At 33.1% G+C, this 21,728-nt stretch overlaps 1 protein-coding gene across 1 annotated transcript in view; it reads left to right on the plus strand.

Moving 5' to 3' along the window:
* Positions 1 to 21,728, plus strand: part of PPP1R3A (protein phosphatase 1 regulatory subunit 3A) — a 51,756-nt gene that overhangs the window by 20,071 nt on the left and 9,957 nt on the right. The window lies entirely within an intron of this gene.

Below are 21,728 nucleotides of genomic sequence, written 5' to 3' on the forward strand. Positions count from 1 at the left end.
AAGCATATAAAGTCTGAGATGAAAAGTTGTGTTATAACAATTTTTATATACATGGTATGTGGATAAGCCTCAAAAGATATTTGAAGAATTTTCTATGAATTCTGTAACTAATTATACTGCAGGAATAAGGAATATGTTTGATTCCTTTCTTCATAGTATGTTAATTCAAAGACTGAGTAACTCTCACTCCATAACATATTTCTTAATATTTCGATGTCGATGTGGATATTAACCTCAACTTTTTGTATAAGTGCAAAATGTCAACATAATATAAATAGCTAATGCATATTGAATACTTGCTATATGCCAAACACTGAATGGTTGTTTAAATCTTTTTCTTGATTTAATGTGTTACACTGATATGAATACTTAGTCTTCTTACTTGATTTAACGGCAGTTTTTTTTTCTTATGTTCTCTCTTTTGGGCCATTCTCTGCTTTCCTTTTTTTTTCTCTGCCCCATTACTCTTTCCTCACCCACCTTCAGTCCAAATTATTCAGCTGTTAATCATACTAATCATGTTTCAGAGTTTTATTTTTTTAAAAAACAAGTACTTTGTTCACAATGCTCTGCCTTTAGCAAAAAACAAACAAACAAACAAAAACAAAAACAAAAACACACAAAAAAACACACACAACAATTTGACACTGGAAAAATATAGTAGATTTTGTGCTAAATTTTGACTGATTTAATCAAAATGTTCAAGTGGTTTGAAAGTAACAGAGGCTGAAGGGGAGAAGTCTTTGATAGTGAAGTGGAAGATTCGTGAATATAGAACCTATGTGAAGAAATCTGTACCTACCAGATAATAAAAGAAAGAAAATTGTTTACAAGAGGTGTGGTGAAGGGTGGCAAAAAAAAAAAAGTGTATAACACAAAATGTGGACATTTGTGAGGTATGTCTCAGTGCCTTGCATTAATAATTTGCATATTAAGAAGTACCAAGTCTTCACGTTAATGAATCTCTAACTAGTCTCTTACACAATAGACTGAACCTTTCCTGGAGAAATCATTATGGCCAATCATGTCAACATCTCTCTTATATGTTCATCAACAGGTAGACTAATAGGCTTCCATTGAATTCTTTTTCATTTGCTTTTTAAATGTATACTTTCCTCCCTTCCTTTTATAATACTATTGTGAAGAATTGGCAAAAAGTTTCAGTAAGATGATTTTAGTGTGTGAAGTAAGTTCACAAAAGCATTAAATTTAGAAACAATGCTTTAAAACTTATTGAGTCTACCTAAAAAACGTCAAATGCTGTTAAGTACAAACTCAGTTTAATAATAGGGTTCTTATTTTGATTTTAATACAAACCATCCAAACCAATTTACCATATTTTTTCTCCTGATATATCAATTTATTCTGTAATTAGAATAAGTAGAATAGCAAGTTTAAAAATATGTTTGTGAAACTAATTTGCTTGAAAATGGAAATGAATTCCAACAATTTCATATCATAGAAGTTGCTAAACACTTAATAAAGCTAAAAGCCAGAGGATGATAGTATAATAAATTTAAGAATATATAAGAGATACTTGACTAGACATATATTGATTGCATAGCAACAAAGAAATGGTCCAGCATCTAAAAAAATGACTTTATAACTTTAAATTTAACATTTAATTAAAAGTAGTTACAATATGGGAATGAGTGTCTTAACATTTCTAACATACTTTGGCATGCTTTGACTTTTTTTGGTCCCAATTATTAAATTTAAGATGTCTGGAGGTCAAAATGGCAGAGTAGGTAAAACACTGTGCTTGTCTCCTCTCACAATCACATCAAAATTACAACTAAACTACAGAAAAGCCTCATTGCTTTCAGTGCTAGGAAGAGAAATTCCCACAACTTTCTGGCTGTGAAAACCAGTGGAGTTTGAGGCTGAGTGAATCGGAGGACCACTGAAATCAAAGATGCTCATTTAAGGGGCCTGGGTGTGGACTTGCTGATGGACTCATTCACTCTGAGCTGCAGTGATAGGACAGAAGCTCAAAAGGGGCCAGTGACATATGGTGAGAAACTGAGTTATCTGGCTTCTAGGTGAAGGCTAGAGGGGCAGCTTTCTTACGGAAGTGCTGGCAGAAATCATTGTTTCTTTATTGAGTTCTCCCTCACTCAGCATGCAGACCCAGGAGGATACCCTATTTAAGTCTCCATCAATCTGGTTAGCACTGGTCACCCTGTCCTGGTGATTCTCTGAGACCCTGCCCCTCCCAATGTGCAGGCCCACCCAAACCACTTCCTGTGGATCTTCCATACAAACTTCTTGGTTCATGCTGTAGACTTTCTAAAATTTCTCGAGGTTTATAAATCTAAACAAGCATCATCTGGCCTCAGCATGCTACATACATTTTGCTGAGCAGCACCAAGCCCAGCACTACTGGCAACTGGCCTTGGTTTGTGGCTTGGCTTCTTGAGGCACATCCAAGCCCAGTGTGGGTGGCAGCTATCTGCAGATTGCTTGGTGGCTCATGCAAGTGGCTATAGCTTAACTTGGCCTGTGGTAGGGCCCTTTTCAGGAGGCCCCAGCCTACATGCTGGGTGGCTGGCTTTGATCTGAGTTGGAGCACCACCCAGGGGCACACCTCAGAATGATATATCCAAGGGGCAGACTGAGCTGGCATCAAAGCCCAGCTAACGTGAATCTGTTCTGCACAACAGATTCAAAATGTTGCACAACAGCTCCTCCACTGCCGTCACTGGCCTGTCCTCACAACCAATCGGTCTAAGGGTTATTCTCTCCTATAGACATGCAAACAGCAACCAAAGCTTAACTATAACAGGAGGGTACGTACAACCCATATAAGCGACATACCTGGAGCACCTGGCTCTTGTGATCAGGGAAGACTGTGTCACTGGACCCCACAGCACACCTACTACATAGGGCTACTCTACTAAGAATGGGAGTCATAGCAGCCCTACCTAATACATAGAAACAAACACAGGGAGACAGTCAAATGAGGAGACAAAGAGACATGTCCCAAGAGAAGGAACGGAACAAAGCTCCAGGAAAAGAAGAAAAACAAAATATAGATAAGTGATCTACCAGATGAAGAGTTCAAAACACTGGTTATAAGAATACTCAATGAACTTAGGGAAAGAGCAGATGAACTCAGTTATGCAACACTTGTATCATAGGGATACTAGAAGGTGAAGAGAGAGAGCAAGAAACTGAAAACCCATTTCAAGAAATATTGACTGAAAACTTCCCTTACCTGGTGAAGAAAATAAACATGCAAGCCGGGGAAGCACAGAGGGTATTAAACAAGATGAATACAAAGAGGCCCACACCAAGCCATATCATAATTAAAATGCCAAAGGGTAAAGACAAAGATTAAAGAAAAATGCCAAATTTTAAAAGCAGCAAGAAAAAAGCAGCTACTTAGGCCAGAGCTCCTGTAAGACTGATGGATAATTTCTCAATGGAAACTTTGCAGGCCAGAAGAGATTGGCAGGAAATATTTAAAGTGATTAAAAGCAAGGACCTACAACCAAGATTACTCTACCCAGAAAAGCTATCATTTAGAATTGAAGGGCTTATAACGAGCTTCTCAGATGAGAAAAAAACTAAAAATGTTCATTATCTCCAAACTAGTATTACAGGAAGTTTTGGAAGTACTTCTTTAAGAAAAAGAATGGGGAAAAAATGGAGAAGAATGTGAATAATAAAATGACAATAACTACGCATCTAGCAACAATTATTTTAAATATAATTGGATTAAATGCTTCAATCGAAAGATAAGGTAGCTAAATGGATAAGGAAACAAGACCTTTACATATGCTGTCTACAAGAGGCTCACTTCAGATCAAAAGACACACAGAGACTGAAAGTAAAGGGATAAAAAAAAGATATTGCATGAAAATGGAAGCAAACAACAAAAAAGCTGGTGTACCAATACTTATACAAGACAACATAGACTAAAACAAAGGCTATAACAACACACAAAGAAGGACCCAGTAATCCCACTTCTGGGTATTAATCCAAAGAAACCCAAAACACTACTTTGAAGGAACAGGTGAATCCATATGTTCATTGCAGCATTATTTACAGTAGCCAAGATATGGAGGCATCGTTGGTGTTCATTAATGGATGAATGATAAATAAAAGATGAAATATCACTCAGCCATAAAATAAAATGAAATCTTGTCATTTGAAACATAGATGAACTTAGAGGCTATTGTGCTGAGCAGAGTAAGTCAGAGAAAGGCAAATGCCATATGATTTCACTTACATGTGAAATCTAAATAACAAAATAAACAAACAAAACAGAAATAACTCATATATACAGAGAACATTTTGAGGGTTGCCAGACTGGAGGGGAGTTGGAGATGGGTGAATGGGGAAGGGATTAAGAAGCAAATTGATAGTTCTAAAATAGTTTAGGGGATCTAAAGTATAGTATAAAAAATATAGTCAATAATATTGTAATAACTATGTAGTATCAGATGAGTATTAGACTTATCAGGATGATCACTATGCAAGTTATATAATGTCTAATCACTATGTTATACACCTGAAACTAATATTATATTCCAACTGTAATTAAAAATTATTTAAAAATATATAAGTATGACAATAGGAGAAAAAAAATGAGGATCTAATGTATAACATGGTGGTTATAGTTGATAATACAATATTGGATAATTTAAATTTGCTCAGAGAGTAGATGTTTAGTTTCTCATCAAAAAAAAGATAAATATGTGAGGTAATTAACATGTTAATCAATGTATATGTGTTTCAAATCATCGCATTGTAACTTTTAAATATATTATAATTTTTTGTCAATTAAACCAATTTACAAACATAAAATCTGTGATATTCGATAAGACATACTAAAGAATTGCTCTACTAGTATTTCTACTGAATTATACAATATTTTATCTAATTTACTCATCAGATAAAGGGAGGGATATTGAAACAAGCATGACATTCTTTGTCAAGAGACAGGAATGGGACTGAAATTGGGGGGAAAGGTTCTCCAACTTTTGTGTGACATCTTGTTTCCCAAATCAACAACTGTATGTAAATGCTACTCTATAGAGGGACAATGTAGGGCATAGATGCTTGGGTTAATGGCTGCAGGTTGGTACTCTGGCCTCAAACCTAGCCAATCTCAATTGTGCAACAGATTCATCTTCTCAGAGATGTCACTTCTGAAGGACTTGATTTCAAAATCTGGACATCTCATTCTTCTTTGCATTCTCTTCCTCTTCTGACCCTTCTAAACATAACCCTTCTAAACATAAACATACACTGGGGCTATCAGTTTACATTTTAAATTCTTAAAAGGTTTCAAGGCAATGTGAAATACAAATACTTAATATAGATTCCATGGAGAAAACATGTTTAATCAAGATCTTTAGGTGCAATTAGCTGTCTCAGTAGTTAGTCATGATCCTGTGATACACAATCACAAACAAATCAATATCATTTGAACAAACAATGCCTGAAATTTAGTATCCTTAGGAAAAAAATAGACGTAACAATACTCATAATTTTTGAAAGATGGAGAGCGTAAAACTCGTAGAATCATTTCTCAGGGGAATTGTGGAGAATAGGAATGTCAGAGTTTTGAGGTAGCAAGACTCTCAGATGGACAATCCCTAGTTTCTTATCGCCCACCTGCTCTATGAGTGACAATTACTTCTTTTAAGAACTCAGGTAAAATAAAGACCTTAAACCAATGAACTTAAACTTTTTCTCTGATATCTCTGTGATGTATATAGATATATATATTTTTTATTTTTCCAGTACCAATCACTTAAAAGAATTTACATTTCTCTCTTAATAGAATACAATTGGCAGTCTTGAAAAGTTTTACCCGGACATAAGTAAAAAGATGTGGAAATAAATCATTTCATAATCTGTATAACAAATAACAAAAGACTAGCTCACAAAGTGTGCAGGTAGGTTTTCTACCAATTTGAATTGATAATGTTGAAGTGAGAATTTACCTTTGACTGTATTGCAATGTTAACAACTATTTTTATTGATCCTACTAGCATTCTGAAAAAAAAATTAAGAAATTTGTAATTAAACATTTCAAAATTATATTTACAGAATACTCCTATTAGTTATATATAAAGAAAACTCTAAAATTGAAATTTGATATTAAATTGAAATTTAATATCAAAATTGAGAAGAGAAAATTGGCTCCATTTTGAGCAATAAAGGGGTAAACAGGTGGTGGCTGCCTGGCTGTGAAGAGAAGGTTCTTCAGGATCAATTGTTTCAGCAAGAAAATTCCTTGATCAATTATCAATGCTTGCTATGGGTGCTAGAAAGGGAGGCCAGAATAAAGGTGTAGTATTCGATATCCCCCATCTAATCCAGAGCTTTCATGTTGAAGGTAAGGAATGTGGTACCCACAAAAGCTATGTTTCTTACCATGTTAGTTATTAGCTTCTATACTCATCATCTAAGGAAATATAAAGCCATTAAATTTTTTTTTATTTTGTTTTGTTTTGTTTGAGATTATTTCTTGCTTGTTACAACCTGTATTAATAATATAGAACTGTCTTCATTTTGTTTTCATTTGTGGCATTATCATCAAGGAACTAAATTTAATTCATCTTTTCATCTAAAATTACATCTGCATCATGCCTTTAATTTTTTCCTCAGACACTTCTGTCCACAATTAGACATTTATCTTTTTTGTCTTTATTTTGATCAAATATTTCTCTCCTATTTTGGTTTTATTTCTGATCAAGAGAAGATTACTGGTATTAAAATATCAAAAGGGTGGATTCGAACTCTAGCAGTTTGTTAATGTATTATGAATGTTTCCTCTCTTTAAGTATAAGCTTCTGTTTTCCTTCAACCTCCAATTTATAAGCTGATATAAAATGTCAGAATACTATAAAGTTGATTTTTTAGAAAAATATTATCATAAAATTATGAAAAGAAATACTAAACAAGATGTGATTATTTACCTTACAAAACCTTTTTTGTATTTCTTAAGTATCCACTTACCAGTGCCAATGTTGATATACTCTTCTTAAATGTCTTAAAAAAAAAAAATCTCCAGTGAGTTGAATATTATTTATAATTTAAGAGTTCTCCATTCATTTGCTTTCCTTTTTTTCTTTAGGGGATAAAGGTAGAGGAAATCAAATGAGACCACAAACTTTGAACAAAGATGACGAGCCTGAGCTTCTTGAAAAGTTCAAGATCCACTTTTTAGCTGTTTATCACAGAGCGAGAGATGATGCCCAAGCACTACAAGTTTGGTTCCCTTTAGGCAGTCTGAGTACTTTCAAGCAGAGTGTTAGGCAGGCACAAATACAACATTCACGACTCACTTGGAAATGATCTTTTTCTATGCCAACTTTTTGATTCCTCTTAAAACAGAGTACACTTTTGCTGCCTACAACCTAATCTTGACATTTAATCTGACTGATTAGGTGATTCCATCACATCAGACAGACTGTGTGGAACAGATCTCTGAGTGGTTTCACTTATATTTTAAGAGGATTAGAGTTTAGCAAAATGACATCACAAGACTTTAGAAAAAATCATATTCTTTCTAAGACTAAAACTACTACATGCTGCCTAAATTCTGACAGTAAGTAAATCAATTGAATAATAACAGAAGGTATGAATTAGAATTCCTATGCAGGTCGTATTTGGAGAGAACATTTTGAAAGAAGTTACTTTTACTGAAAATCTAGTAAGTTTTCTTTGGAGGGTGGTTCTTTGATAATAAGGGCATATTTAGAAAGACTAAGCAAGTATACTATAATCAGTTGTAAATTTTACTCATAAGGATACCTGAGAACGGAATAAACAAAAATATATTGTTCAGCCATAAGGAAAGATGAAATACTGCCTTTCATAACATTATAGATAGATCTTGAAATTACGATGCTAAGCGAAATAAGTCAGACAAAATTGAGAACCATATGATTTCACCATATGTGGGATATAAAACTGAAAGCAACAAATAAACAGGACAAACAAACAAAAACTCATAGACACAGACAACAATTTAGTGGATAGCAGAAGGAAAGGAGGAGAGGAGAGGAGGTAGATAAGGATTAAGGAGGTCGAATATATGGTAATGGAAGGAAATTTAACTTTGGGTGGTGAACTCACAATGCAATACACATATTAAATTGTTCATTTGAAACCTACATAATTTTATAAATGAATGTCATCCCAGTAAATTTAATTTAAAAATATATAGATAATTCCAAATAAAAGGAGTAACATGGGAACTGGGTACTAGGGTAACGTAGAAATAACAGTCAGTATGGCATTTACCATATGTCACTAATAATAATGAATACAGTAGTGATAATAATGATACATTTACTAAATACTTCCACATATTGAGATCTATGCTAAATAATTTGCCTCTGTAAAGGAATAGGTAATGTTTTGGAGAAAAATGAGACATAGTTTAAGTATCTTGTCCATGGTCATATGGCTACTAAGTGGCTTAGTAAGTGATAAACAACAGGAAAGATTAAGATTTGCATCCAAGTCTTTCTGCTCTTTTTCACTATGGATTGACCCTTTATGAAAAATACTGACATGGTGATTAAGAAACTTGAATCTAGTTCTAACTCAACTACTAGTTAGCTCCTGCCATGTTGATTAACAGTTTCTTTCCTTATAATATAATGGAATGGTACTATTTAGATACGAGGTCCTTTACAGATCTGAGATACTATAAATTGGAGAAATTGTACATTAAAAATTAACTGTGTAAGTTGCATGAGGCTCAGAGGTAGTAGAGTCTCCAGGACTCAATATTTTTAGTGATTAACAGCTGACAGAAACACAAATTATTGTTTGCTTATTAATTTATTTAGTAGTTTGCAAATACCTTTCAATTCTTACCTCATCAATGTTGTATCATTTTCGTCTGTTAGGCAAACAAATTGGTCTAGTCTTCAAAGTATTTCTTCTTTTATGGGTATGTATGTCACACATAAACAATTATTTTCTTTTGTGCATAGAGCTTCAGCTGTCCTTATATAGTTGGGTATGACGTGTGAGGCACTTTCTGCACCACTTTCCTGGAATCTTAGAGTGTCTACTTGTTGCTTTTTAATATGTGCAGGTAAACCCCAATGTTTTCAAACTCTAGAGCATGTAGTTACCCCTGAGTTTTCAATAAAAAATGCAGATTCCTACTCCCCACTCCAGAGATGCGGATTCAATACATCTGGTTTCGGACTCCTGAAGTAGCATTTGTAACAAATACCAGATGATTTTCACATAGGACGACTGTGAACCACATTTTAAGAAACAGTATTAGGATTTAAGTGTGTGTCTCTTGAGCTGGCGAACTACCAATCGGTGACCTGACTTTTAATCTTTCATTATTCCAATTGTATCTTGAATTACTTGACATATTAAATAATTCTTTTTTACTGATAGGGTATTTGCACATGTTGCTTTAAGCTTGGAATTGCTGCTCTCCCCTAACTAATGTTACTTTTTGCTTAGGTTTTAACTTAGAGGCCATATCCTTTGGAAGTTTTTCCTGCCTCACGCTACACCTCAATGAGCACACATTTATTACACTAAACAGTCATAGTAGTCTTTCTTTATGTAAAAGAGATAGTTCTAAGACCCCAGTGGATGCCTGAAACCAAAGATAGTACTGTACTCTCTCTATATATATATATATTCTGTTCATATCTTCCACTCACAAATTTAATGCTTTTTCCATCTTAACTAAGCACTTACCATGCATCGTGGCTGCAACTTTTGCAGTTTGAGGTGCAACAGCAAAACTAGCCTGAATTTCTTTTTCCTTCCTCACAATTTCATGGATAGAGGATTCATTCTTACGTTAGATCTTAACAACCTTAATGTATCAGTTTTTTATTGATAATTAAGCCCAGAACTTTGACCTTTTCACTTAAAGGGAGCACTTTACAGCTTCTCTTTGGCACATCTGAATTGCCAGTATCACTACTCTTGCACTTTGGGGCTATTATTGAGTAATATAAGGGTTACTTGAACACAAGCATTGTGATACCATGACAGTCAATCTGATAACTGAGACTGCTACTAAGTGACTAATGGGCAGGGACATACAGAGTGGACATGCTAGATAAAGGGAAATTCATGTCTTGGGCAGAACAGGGTAGATGGCTAAAGATTTCATTATGCTACTCAGAATTGTGTGCAATTTAAAACATAAATTCTTTATTTCAGGAACTTTTTATTTAATATTTTCAGACCACTGTTGGCCATGGGTAACTGAACCAAGTGTATTGCTTTATTTAATTATCTATCTTGTGGGTTATCTGGCTTGTGGGCTATCTGATGATAGGGACTCTGTCTTACTATCTGATGATAGGGACTTTGTATCACTTATTGTGGTGATTTAGTACAATAGTTGGAAATTTGTGGGCACTCAATAAATGTTAAATAGTGGTTGGTTGAATGAATGAATGAATATGAATGAATGAATATATTGCATATATTTAAATTATTACATTTTATAAGGATTACTATTGGCTGAAAACTATTTACTTCTTCATACATCCAACACATATTTATTTAATATCTACTTAAGTCCATCATATAAAATTTTAATGTTATGTCCTATTTTTTTGACATGGGGAAAATTTACCTCAGATTATAGTAATGGCACAAAACTCTGTGCAATGAAATAGTGAGAAATAAAAGAAAAAGGACAAAATCTGGGCCTTTTTTATTCAATAATCACAAATTTTTATTTCTTATTTGATCAAAATATCCTAAAGACCGTCCAAGCCTAACACACTTCCTTCAATGGAACTCATTCTCTTTGCTTCGCTGTTGTTTCTCTTCCTGCATTCTCCAGCTCTAGTGATGTGAGTTCCATCCTCAAATTCTCAAACTAGAAACCTTTGCATTATCCCTTATTTCTCTCTACTCATACATATTGTCTATAGTAGCAAACATGTTACACACTCTATAAAACTAGTAAGAAGTAGAAAAAACAGATTTGGGGTCAAGAAGTCAAACTAAAGGGGAGGAATAACTTTCCCAACTGTCAGGAAAGGGGCAGTCTAAGCAACTAAGTCCAATGGGTTTAGTGCTCTGAGATACATCATTGTTTATATCAGGAGAATGTGGATCAAGTTTCACATCAAAACCATTTTAGGAGATTCCCAGTACCATCATCCTCCATTCCCTCTCCTTACCTCCATGCTCAGCTCTATTAATTTAGAATTTGCAGAAATAAAACCTGATGTTTCTCATATGAAAGGCAATTTGGAGAACGGTCGTTGTAATCAAAAGCTATAGTATTCACGGGAGAAGGGAGGGCCAAGGTAGCAGGGCACCTGAACGGCTGAGATGCTTAAAGTTTCTTTATGAGCTTAATTTTTAGTTTCTTAGAAATTCATCTGAGCAGAATGTTTAAATCTAGCAAAACATATTGGTTACCATTTACAGATTGGCTAAGAACAACTAAAATATTACAGAATGAGGTGAATAGAATGTGGACGTGAAAGTATTTTATTTTTCCCCAATGAAGGACTAGAATAAAAGCCAGGAACCTAGGCATAATTTGCTGTTTCACACTCTTCAGGCACATGTACCAGAAATTATGGAGGAAGGTGCTTTTCCTACATTTCAGAGAGCAGATCACACAGCCCATAAGACATCAGAAACCAGACTGTAGACTCATTTATGACCTTACTGATCTATAGTATAGGAGCCCCAGTTTATCACCAGACTTAAATCTCCCTCGCTTATGTCTTAGAAGAAAAAAAATAATAGATTTCTAAATCTTGTGAATCCAAACCAAGGTCGGCAGAGTGAGGCATTTAAAAAACTCTATTTATAAAAAATTAATCAACGAATCATACTGATGCTATATCAAAAGTTGTAACTCAGATTTTTATTCCTTTTCTCTTTCCTTATTGCTATCACCACTAACTGTCATTCTTCTATGCCCTAAAATATTGCAGATGCCTCATGACTAGGCTTCCTGCTCTATTTGACTCATTCCATCCAGGATCTCCTAAGAAAAGTCCCTAAATATACCTCCAGAGATTGGCCACTAAATGTAAATCTGACTATGTTCCTCTCCTGTTTAACCCCCACGAGCTCCCCCATACACACTGGTTAAAAATGCGTAAAGAATTCATCCCCATTTTGCATGGCATACTAAGACCTTTAAATCTAGCTCGAACTAACCCTAGTTCTGTTCCTTGGCATTCTTTCCCCAAAACACAGTTTAAATACTCTGAATAACTCATTGTTCTGGATGGGTCTCATTTTTGAAGGCTTTCTTACCCTTAAATCTTTGTCCATTTGTTATTCCCTCCGGTGGAATGACTTTATCATTCTTTTCTATTGGGGAATTTATACTGTTCCTAAAATTTAACTCAGAATGTTGCTCTTTGTGAAAAATCCCCCAATTCCTCCAAAAGAATGCCCTCCTCATTTCTGTCATTTTTTCCCCTAAGAATATCAATCATATCCAATTCTTCATTATAATAGTCTTTATTTGTTATGATAATTGCCTTATTGATGTGTCTATTTCCATGATAACATTATAGCTTTCTTAAGATAAGAGGCTATAGATTATTCATCTATGATTTCCTAGTGTTTATTATAATTTCTGGCACATAGTGAGTGTTCAAAATACCTATTAGAACAATAAATTACCCCTCTTTTGATTAAATAATACAAGTGAATGCATTATATGATATAAAGTGCACTGGAAATTAACTTTTTCTCCAAAGTACATATATATTGACTTTTTAATTTCCAAACTTACATTAGATTTTTAAAATTGTGTTTAATTATTTGAATCCATAATTAAATGCATTGTCCTGGACTTTGGAAGAGAAAGGATACTTTAAGCCTATAATATATACAAAAATATGAATAATTTAATTTATGAGAACCTTTCCTGAAATTAAATCTTAATGAGGAAGAAAGAAAAGAACAATATTATGATAATGTTGTCAAAAGGTCGAAGAAAAGGAAAAGTAGAAAGGATACCATGCATTCAGCAGCATGTATTATGCCACTATTATATGTCAGGGACTATGTTAGCCAGAGGGAATACAGATAAATAAGAAACTCCCCTGCTCAAAAGGGACTCAAGGAACATGAGGGGAGACTAGAACATTCATAATACACATCATATATCACAATTCTAAATAGTTCTAGGCCTTATCATCATCAACCATGAAGTTTATTTTTATCCTCAAGTTTCTAAAGTTGTTTTAATGATACCTTTTAGATGTAATTGGACATATGATGGACAATTTGAATTTCAGAGTGAAATTTTTACTTATGGATATCCTCTATTCTAGGTGAGAGAGCAACGCATTTGTCTTAATTATCTGAAAGTAGAATTTAATTATTTAGAATTTTTTAACATTTTATTTCATTTTATTTTATTTTTAATTAAGTTTATTGGGGTAATATTGGTTAATTCAATTATATAATTTTCAGGTATACATTATAATTTGACATCTGTATATTCTATTGTGTGTTTACCACCCAAAGTCCAATTTCTTACACCTACCTTATATTAGATACCCTTTACCTGCTTCCCCCTACCTTTACCCTCCTATATTTGACTCCCTTTACCCCATCTATATATTCCACATATAAGTGATATTATGTGATTTTCAACTTTTTCTGTCTAGCTTATTTCACTTAACATGATTATCTCTAGGTCCATTCATGGTGTCACAAAAGGCAGTATTTCATCTCTTCTTATACCTGAGTAATATTCCATTGTATATTTATCTCTATCTCTATCTCTATCTATCTATCTATCTATCTATCTATCTATCTATCTATCTATCTATCTAACTATCTATATACATATATACCACAGCTTCTTTAGCCAATCATCTGAGACACTTTGGTTGCTTCCATGTCCTGGCTACTGTGAATAATGCTGCCATGAACATCGATGTGCAAATATCTTTTTGGATATGGGTTTTCATGTCTTTGGAGTAAATACTCAGCAGAGGGTTTGCTGGATCATATGGTAGATCAATTCTTAGTTTTTTGAGGAAACTCCGTACTGTTTTCCATGGTGGCTATACCACTTCGAAGTCCCAGCAGCAGTGTATGAGGGTTCCTTTTTCTCCACATCCTCTCTAGCATTTATTATTACTTGTCCTGTTGATAGTATTTATTTTAACAGGTGTGAGATGATATCTCATTGTGGTTTTGATTTGCATTTTTCTAATAGCTAGCAATGTTGAGCATCTTTTCATATATTTGTTGGCTGTTTGTATATCCTCTAGGGAGAAGAGTCTGTTCAGGTCCTCTGCCCATTTTTTGATCGGATCATTTTTTTGTTGTTGTTACTGAGTTATATGAGTTCTTTATATATTTTGAATATTAGCCCCTTATCGAAGGCATTGCTTGCAAATATATTTTCCTATTCAAATGATTGTCTCCAAACCTGGATGATAATTTCTTTTGCTTCTCTTGCTTTTGAGGTCAGATTTATAAAATTCTCTTTAAGTCCTAGTTCATTGAGTTTCATTCCTATGTTTTCTTCTATGCATTTTATTGTTTCAGGTCTTATATTTGAATCCTTAATCCATTTTGAGTTAATTTTGGTGTGTAATTATAGACAATAATCTAGTTTAATTTTTTTGCAGGTGGCTTTCCAGTTTTCCCAATACCGTTTATTGAAGAGGCTTTTCTTTCTTTTCTTTTTTCTTTCTTTCTTTTTATTTGGCCATAAAAATATGGGTTTACTTCTGGACTCTCTATTCTGTTCCACTGGTCTGTGTGTCTATTTTTCTGCCAATATCATGTTTTGATTATTGTCACTTTGTAGTACAGTTTGAATTTGGGCAGAGTGATGTCCCGGGCCTCGTTTTTGTTTTTGTTTTTTTTTCAAAGAATAGCTTTGTAGATTCGAAGTCCTTTGTTCCTCCTTACAAATCTGATACTTTTTTTGTTCTATTTCTTTAAAAAATGCCTATAGGGTTTTGATGGGGATTGCATTAAATCTGTATAATGCTTTAGGTAATAAGGCCATTTTTAACTATGTTGATTCTTCCAAGCCAGGAACACGAAATGTCTTTCCATTTCTTTGTATCTTCTGTGATTACTTTTAATAGGGTCTTGTAGTTTTCATTATATAGGTCCTTCACATGTTATATTAAATTTATTCCTAGGTATTTTATTCTTTTTTTGCAATTGCAAAAGGAATTATTTTTTCTATTTCTTTTTCTGACACTTCATTATTAGAGAATAGGAAAGCTATAGATTTTTGAATGTTGATTTTTTACCCAGAAACTTTATTGTATTTGCTTATTGTTTCTAGTAGTGTTCTTGTGGAGTCTTCAGGGTTTTCTATATAGAGAATCATGTCATCTGCAAATAGTGACAGCTTGACTTCTTCACTTCCTTTTTGGATGCCTTTTATATCTTTCTCTTGCCTGATTGCACTTGCTAGGACTTCCAATGTTATATTGAATACCAGTGGCAATAGTGGACAGCTTTGTCTTGATGCTGATCTTGGAAGATTTTTAATTTTTCACCATTAAGTATAATGTTGGCTGAGGGTTTGTCATATATGGCCTTTATTATGTTAAGGTAATTTCCTTCTATACTGATTTTGTTAAGTGTTTTGATCATAAATTGATGCTATATCCTGTCAAAGGCTTTCTCTGCATCTATTGATATGATCATATGATTCTTATTTTTCAATTTGTTTATGTAGTGTATCACATTAATCTTTACATATGTTGAACCATCCTTGTGCTCCTGGGATGAATCCCACTTGATTGTGGTGTATAATCTGTTGCTGTGTTCAGTTCGCTAGTATCTTATTTAGGATTTTTGCATCTGTTCATGAGAAATATTGGTCTGTAGTTTTCTTTTTTTGTGTTATCTTTACCAGGTTTAGGTATCCGGGTAATTAGATGAGTTGAGAAGTATTGCTTCCTCTTCGATTTTTTGGAAGAGTTTGAAGAGAATAGGTATTAAAACTTCGTTAAATGTTTGGTAAAATTCACTGGTGAAGCCATCTGGTCCTGGACTTTTTACTTTTTGATGATTATTTCAATTTCCATACTGCTGACCAGCCTATTTAGATTTTCCAGTTCTTCTTAATTCAGTCTAGTAAGGTTGTACATTTCTAAATACCGGTCCATTTCTTCTAGGTTATTAAATTTGGTGTTATATACTTTTTCATAGTATTCTTGTATAATCCTTTGTATTTCTGTGATGTCAGTCATAATTTCCCCTTTTTCATCCCTGATTTTGTTTGTTTGTGTCCTTTCTCTTTTTTCTTTAGTGAATCTAGCCAGGGGTTTGTCAATTTTATTCACCTTCTCAAAGAATCAGCTCTTTGTTACATTTATTTTTTTTCTATTGTTTATTTGTTTGTTTTCAATTTCATTTATTTCTGCTCTAATTTTGATTATTCCTTTCCTTCTGCTGACTTTAGGCTTCATTTGTTATTCTTTTTCTAGTATTTGAAGATGAGGTGTTATGTTTTTTATTTGGGCTCATTCCTGGTTTTAGAGATAGGCTTGTAATGAAATGACCTTTCATCTTATGAACACTTTTGCTGTGCCCCAAAACTTTTGATATATTGTACTATCATTATCATTCATTTCTATGTGTCTCTTGATCTCTTTTTATTTCTTCTCTGACCCAGTTATTCTTCAGTAGCATGTTGTTCAATATTTATGTATTTGTAGTTCTTCCTTATTTCTTTTTGCAAACTGATCTATAGTTTCAGAGCATTATGATCTGAGAATATGTTTGCTTTGATTTCAATTATTTTATATTTATTGAGGCTATCTCTGTGTCCTAGTATGTGGTCAATTCTTAAAAACATACCATTTGCACTAGAGAAGAATGTATAAGCAACTGTTTTGGCATGGAAAGCTCTATAAATGTCAATTATTTCCGTTTGATCTAATGTATCATTTAAGGATGTTATTTCCTTATTGATTTGTGTATGGATGATCTGTCCATATTTAACAGTGGGGCATTTATATCCCCTACTACGATAGCAATTTGGTCTGTTTCTCACTTTAGTTCTGTTAGTAATTGCTTTATATACATTGGGGCTCCCTGATTGGGAGCATAGACATTAATAAGTGTTATGTCTTCTTAGTACATGATTCCCTTTATACTGAAGTGTTCCTCAGTATCTTTCTTTACCTTTTTGATTTTGAAGTGTATTTTGTCTGATATAAGGACCCTTACTCCTGCTTTTCTCTGTATGCCAGTAGCTTGAAATATCACTTTCTACCCTTTCACTTTGAGTCTATATTTGTCTTTGGAGCTGAGATGTTTCTCCAGGTGGCAGCATATAACTGGGTTTTATATTTTGGTCCATTCTGCAACTCTGTGACTTTTTATTGGTGAGTTCAGTCCATTTACCTTTAAGATGATTATTGAAATGTGAGGTTTTCTTACAGCCGTTTTATCTTTGCTTTCTGGTAGCTCAGTGTTTCCATTGCTTCCTTTTCTTTGTGTTTTTGTTTTCTTTATATTGGTTGGCTTTTGAGGGTTTTCCCTCTGGTTCTTGTTTCATGTTATATGCTTCAATTCTGAAACTCTGGTGTGTGGTCACCATTATGAATATGTAAAGGAGATATATATATCTTAAGTCATCTATTTTCTTCCATGCATGCCTTCTCTCTATTCCCCTATGTGAATTTTCATCTTTGAATCCTCTCACTTTCAGTAATTGTTATTTCAATTTGTCCCTATATATGCTGAATGTTCATTACTATCTTGTTATAGTAATTCTCTTATTATTTAAGTTTATAATGTCCTGTTCTTAATAAGAGTTGCACTGCTCTGTTTCTATTTGCCTGATAATCACTTTACTTTTAATTATTTATTTATTTTTGTTGTTGAGCTGACCCCTTTCAATATTTCCTGTAGTGCAGGCCTCATAGTAGAGAATTCCCTCAGTTTTTGTATGTCTGGAAAGGTCTTACTTTCTCCTTCATATCCAAAGGATAGCTTAGCTGTATACATTATTCTAGACTGGTAGTTCCTTTCACTTAATAGTTTAAATATTTGATTCCATTTCTTTCTGTTTTGTAAGGTTTGCATTGAGAACTCCAATGATAATCTAATGGGTTTTCCTATGTAAATTACCATTTTCTTCTCCCTGATTGCCCTGAGAAATCTTTGTCTTTGATTTTTAATAACTTTAATACAATGTGTCTCAGTGAAGGCCTTTTTGGGTTGAGATAATTGGGTGTTCTGTTGACTTCTTGAATCCCAAGCTCCAGCTCATTCTTTAGATTTGGGAAATTCTCGTGAACTGTTTGTGTGAAAATGCTGTCTAGTTCCTGCTCCTTCTCGCCTTCGAGAATGACCATTACTTTTATGTTTTCTCTCCCGATGGTATCAGCTAGTTCTTGAATTTCTCTTTCATTATTTCTCATTCTTCGGTTTCTGTCTTCTTCCTTTTGATTTATTTCCAGATTTCTGTCTTTAATATCACTGAGCTTTTCCTTAATTTGATCGACTCTATTTCCCAAGCTTGTTATTTCATTTTTCAACTCTGTTTTTTTGTAATCTCCAGAAGATCTATTCTGTTTTTTTCTTTTTTGAGAGTTTCAATTCCTTGCTAAAGAACTCATTCTGCTAATCTAGTTGCTTTTTTAATTCCTAAATTGTTGATATGACTTGTTTTGGATCTCACTGAGTTTTTTCAGACATACCATCCTGAATTCTTTGTCATTTAAGTTTCATATTTCTATGTCTGTAAATTTATTTTCTGGAGATATTTTTTCTTCTTTCTGAGATGCCTTGTCACCTTGGTTGTTCATAGTGTTTAATGGACTATTTCTTATCTGGGCATTAATGGAAATGTATTCCGCTGTAGTAGCTCTTATGCACAGATCTCATGCTCAGACATGTTGGTGTGAAGTTTAGGTGTTTTTTTGCTGAGTTTTTGATGTTCAACTTATTATTGTTTCAAGAGGAGAGATCTGGTGACGTCTCTCACTCCACCATGTTTCTCCACACTACAATTATTTAGATATTTTAATAATGTAATAAGCACTTGCAAAACTATCACTTAAGACAATAATTGACTTCTAATCATTTTTTTCCTTATTTCTGTTCCCTAACTTGCCCATCCTGAGGAAATATAATCTTGAAAATCAAGCTTTCTTATTTATATAACTCTTTAAAAAATATTCTATGTGTGCCTTGGTGTGTGTGTGTGTGTGTGTGTGTACTGTATGTGTGTGTGTGTGTGTACTGTGTGTGTGTGTGTGTGTACTGTGTGTGTATACTGTGTGTATATATACATATATCTAAACTATTTTAGTCATTTTTAGTTTAATGAAAAAGAATATCCTCTAATGTAATGTTTTGGAACTGTTCATTTAATATTATTTTAGTAAGATTTATTCATGTTTTAGTAGGTCTCTGTGGTTTATTACTTTTGAGTGCTATATAAAATTCCTTTTTGTGATATGGCATAGGTTTGTTTCTATTCCTCTATTAATGATGAGTATTTGGGTGGGTTTAAGTTTATGCAGTTAATAGCAATTTTTATCAATTAAATAGTATCTCCTTGTGATTTTGATTTGTATTTCCTCGTTCTCTAATAATGTTGACCATCCCTTTATGTAAATATTGGCTATGTCTATTTTGTCTCCTGTGAAATGTATGGTATGCTCTGTCTGATTTGATTGAGACCTTTGTGATTTCTTATTGATTTGTAGAAGTTCTTTATATATTCTTGATTCTTATTTGTGTTGATTTTGTGTAAATCAAGTGTCTCTCCCAGTATATAATTTATATTTTTCATTATAAAGATATCTTTTAATGAACAAAAGATTTAAACTTTAATAAATTTAAACTGACAATCTTTTTTTATGTCACTATTTTTTTTCTGATTTAAGAAATCATTTCCTACTCTGAGGTCAGAAAGATATTTACATATATTTTCTACTAACAACTTCTAAGTTTTTTACTTTAAGATCACAATCAATCTGGAGTTGGTTTTTGAATAAATGTTATGCTAATTTCATCTTTTCCCATAAGAGTAGCCATTTTCCTTATCCCCATTTACTGAAAAGTTTCTTATTTCCTGACTCTCTGACATGCTACGTTTGTTATTTACTATAGTTCTAGATATGTGTACTTCAGTTACTTAGTTCTCAATCTTCATCTATCTCTGTGCCAAAATCTCTGTCTTAACTAAATCTTCATAAGAATTCCTGAAATTAGGTAAAGCCGGTTCCTTCTTCCTATTATTTCTCAGAAATATTCCACCTATTTTTAGTCCTTTTCTCTTTAGAATCATATTTTCAAATTTTGTAAAAACTGTGTTAGAATTTTATTAGAATTAAATTGAATCTTTAGATCAATTTCAGAGAGAATATCTTCAAAATACCTTCTTCCTATCTATGAACATGGTATATTTCTCCATTTTTCTGGGCCTTGATACCATTTTATTCTTTTCCTTGTAAGATTCTTACTACATGTCTTCTATCAGTTGTTTTCATAAGCATTTGATATAATGTTTAAATTTCATCTATTTCAGCTTCTCTTTCTTTTATTTATCAATGAATCTAAGATTTCCCCCATATTTCTGCATTTGCATGTTTTTATAAGACTTCAGTATAATACAGAGTTTTGCACCTAATTATTTGTCCCCAAAGTGTGTTAAAAGCAGGTTCTTTTCCTTTGAATATAATCATTTTTTAAAATTGGAATATTTTAGAGAATTAAATTAGAAAAGTGATCAACAGCACTTTGGTTAGGCAAAAACAAAAGGATTTAAATGCCTATTATTTCCCCTCTACAAATGAGATTTTCTGCATTTTTATGGGAATAAAGAAAAAGCAGGAACAATTGAGTGATGTTTAATGGTTTATGTATTTTTAGCCCATAGATACTATGCTCATGGAAAAAGAAAATGCGGCAGCTTACAGTGTATTTCACAAAACTGGATCATTACATAGTTATTGTCTCATTAAATAACATAGATTTTTAGATTAAGTCAGCATCAATTATGTAAATCCTTTATTTTTCTAATAAAATTATATATGCATACATACATACATGTATGCACACATTATTTTTATTCATGAGACCACTGGAAGGTACCAAATATATTGGTTTAAGTTAAAATTAAACATCATCATAAATATATACAATATTGAATTACTTTCTTACATGGTCAGCATAGAAGAATTTGTGATTTTTTTGATAGTTGAAAGAAGATTAGCCTTCCTGGGGTTTGGATCAACATTGTCCATGTAATGAAGAATAGTCTGTATTACACAAATTCTTCAGCTGTTGCCAACTCTATAGATTTCTTTTATTGCAGGAAAATGTCATTGAGACAAATCACTAGAAGAAAATGCAACTGAAACAGAAGAAGGAAATGTGAATACTGGGCTAATCATTTCTGACTGGTTTACTTGTGACATAACTACACTTCGTAGTGGGCTTCTTCACTAACAGTGTTCTTGCTTGAATTTAGATGTGTCATGAACATATATAAATTCTAATGTTTCCACAAATATATTTACAAATGGATTGCATTTGAAAGTAAAAGTATTTATCTTTCTCAATCAGAATATCATAGAAAAGAGAGTGTAACCCAAATCATTTAAAATCATTTCCATAAATCATATGGAAAATATATACTTCCATATGACCAATCAGAAGTGTTAGTGGTAAAATTGGTCTATGGCAATACACACATAAAGTCTTTTAACTGAGTATAAATTTAACTGCTTTTCAGTTTTTAGTAAGTTTGTTTTTTCTTCTTTTCTGAA

Source organism: Rousettus aegyptiacus, unplaced genomic scaffold (genome assembly GCF_014176215.1).
Source record: "Rousettus aegyptiacus isolate mRouAeg1 unplaced genomic scaffold, mRouAeg1.p scaffold_m13_p_13, whole genome shotgun sequence".
NCBI lineage: Eukaryota > Metazoa > Chordata > Mammalia > Chiroptera > Pteropodidae > Rousettus > Rousettus aegyptiacus.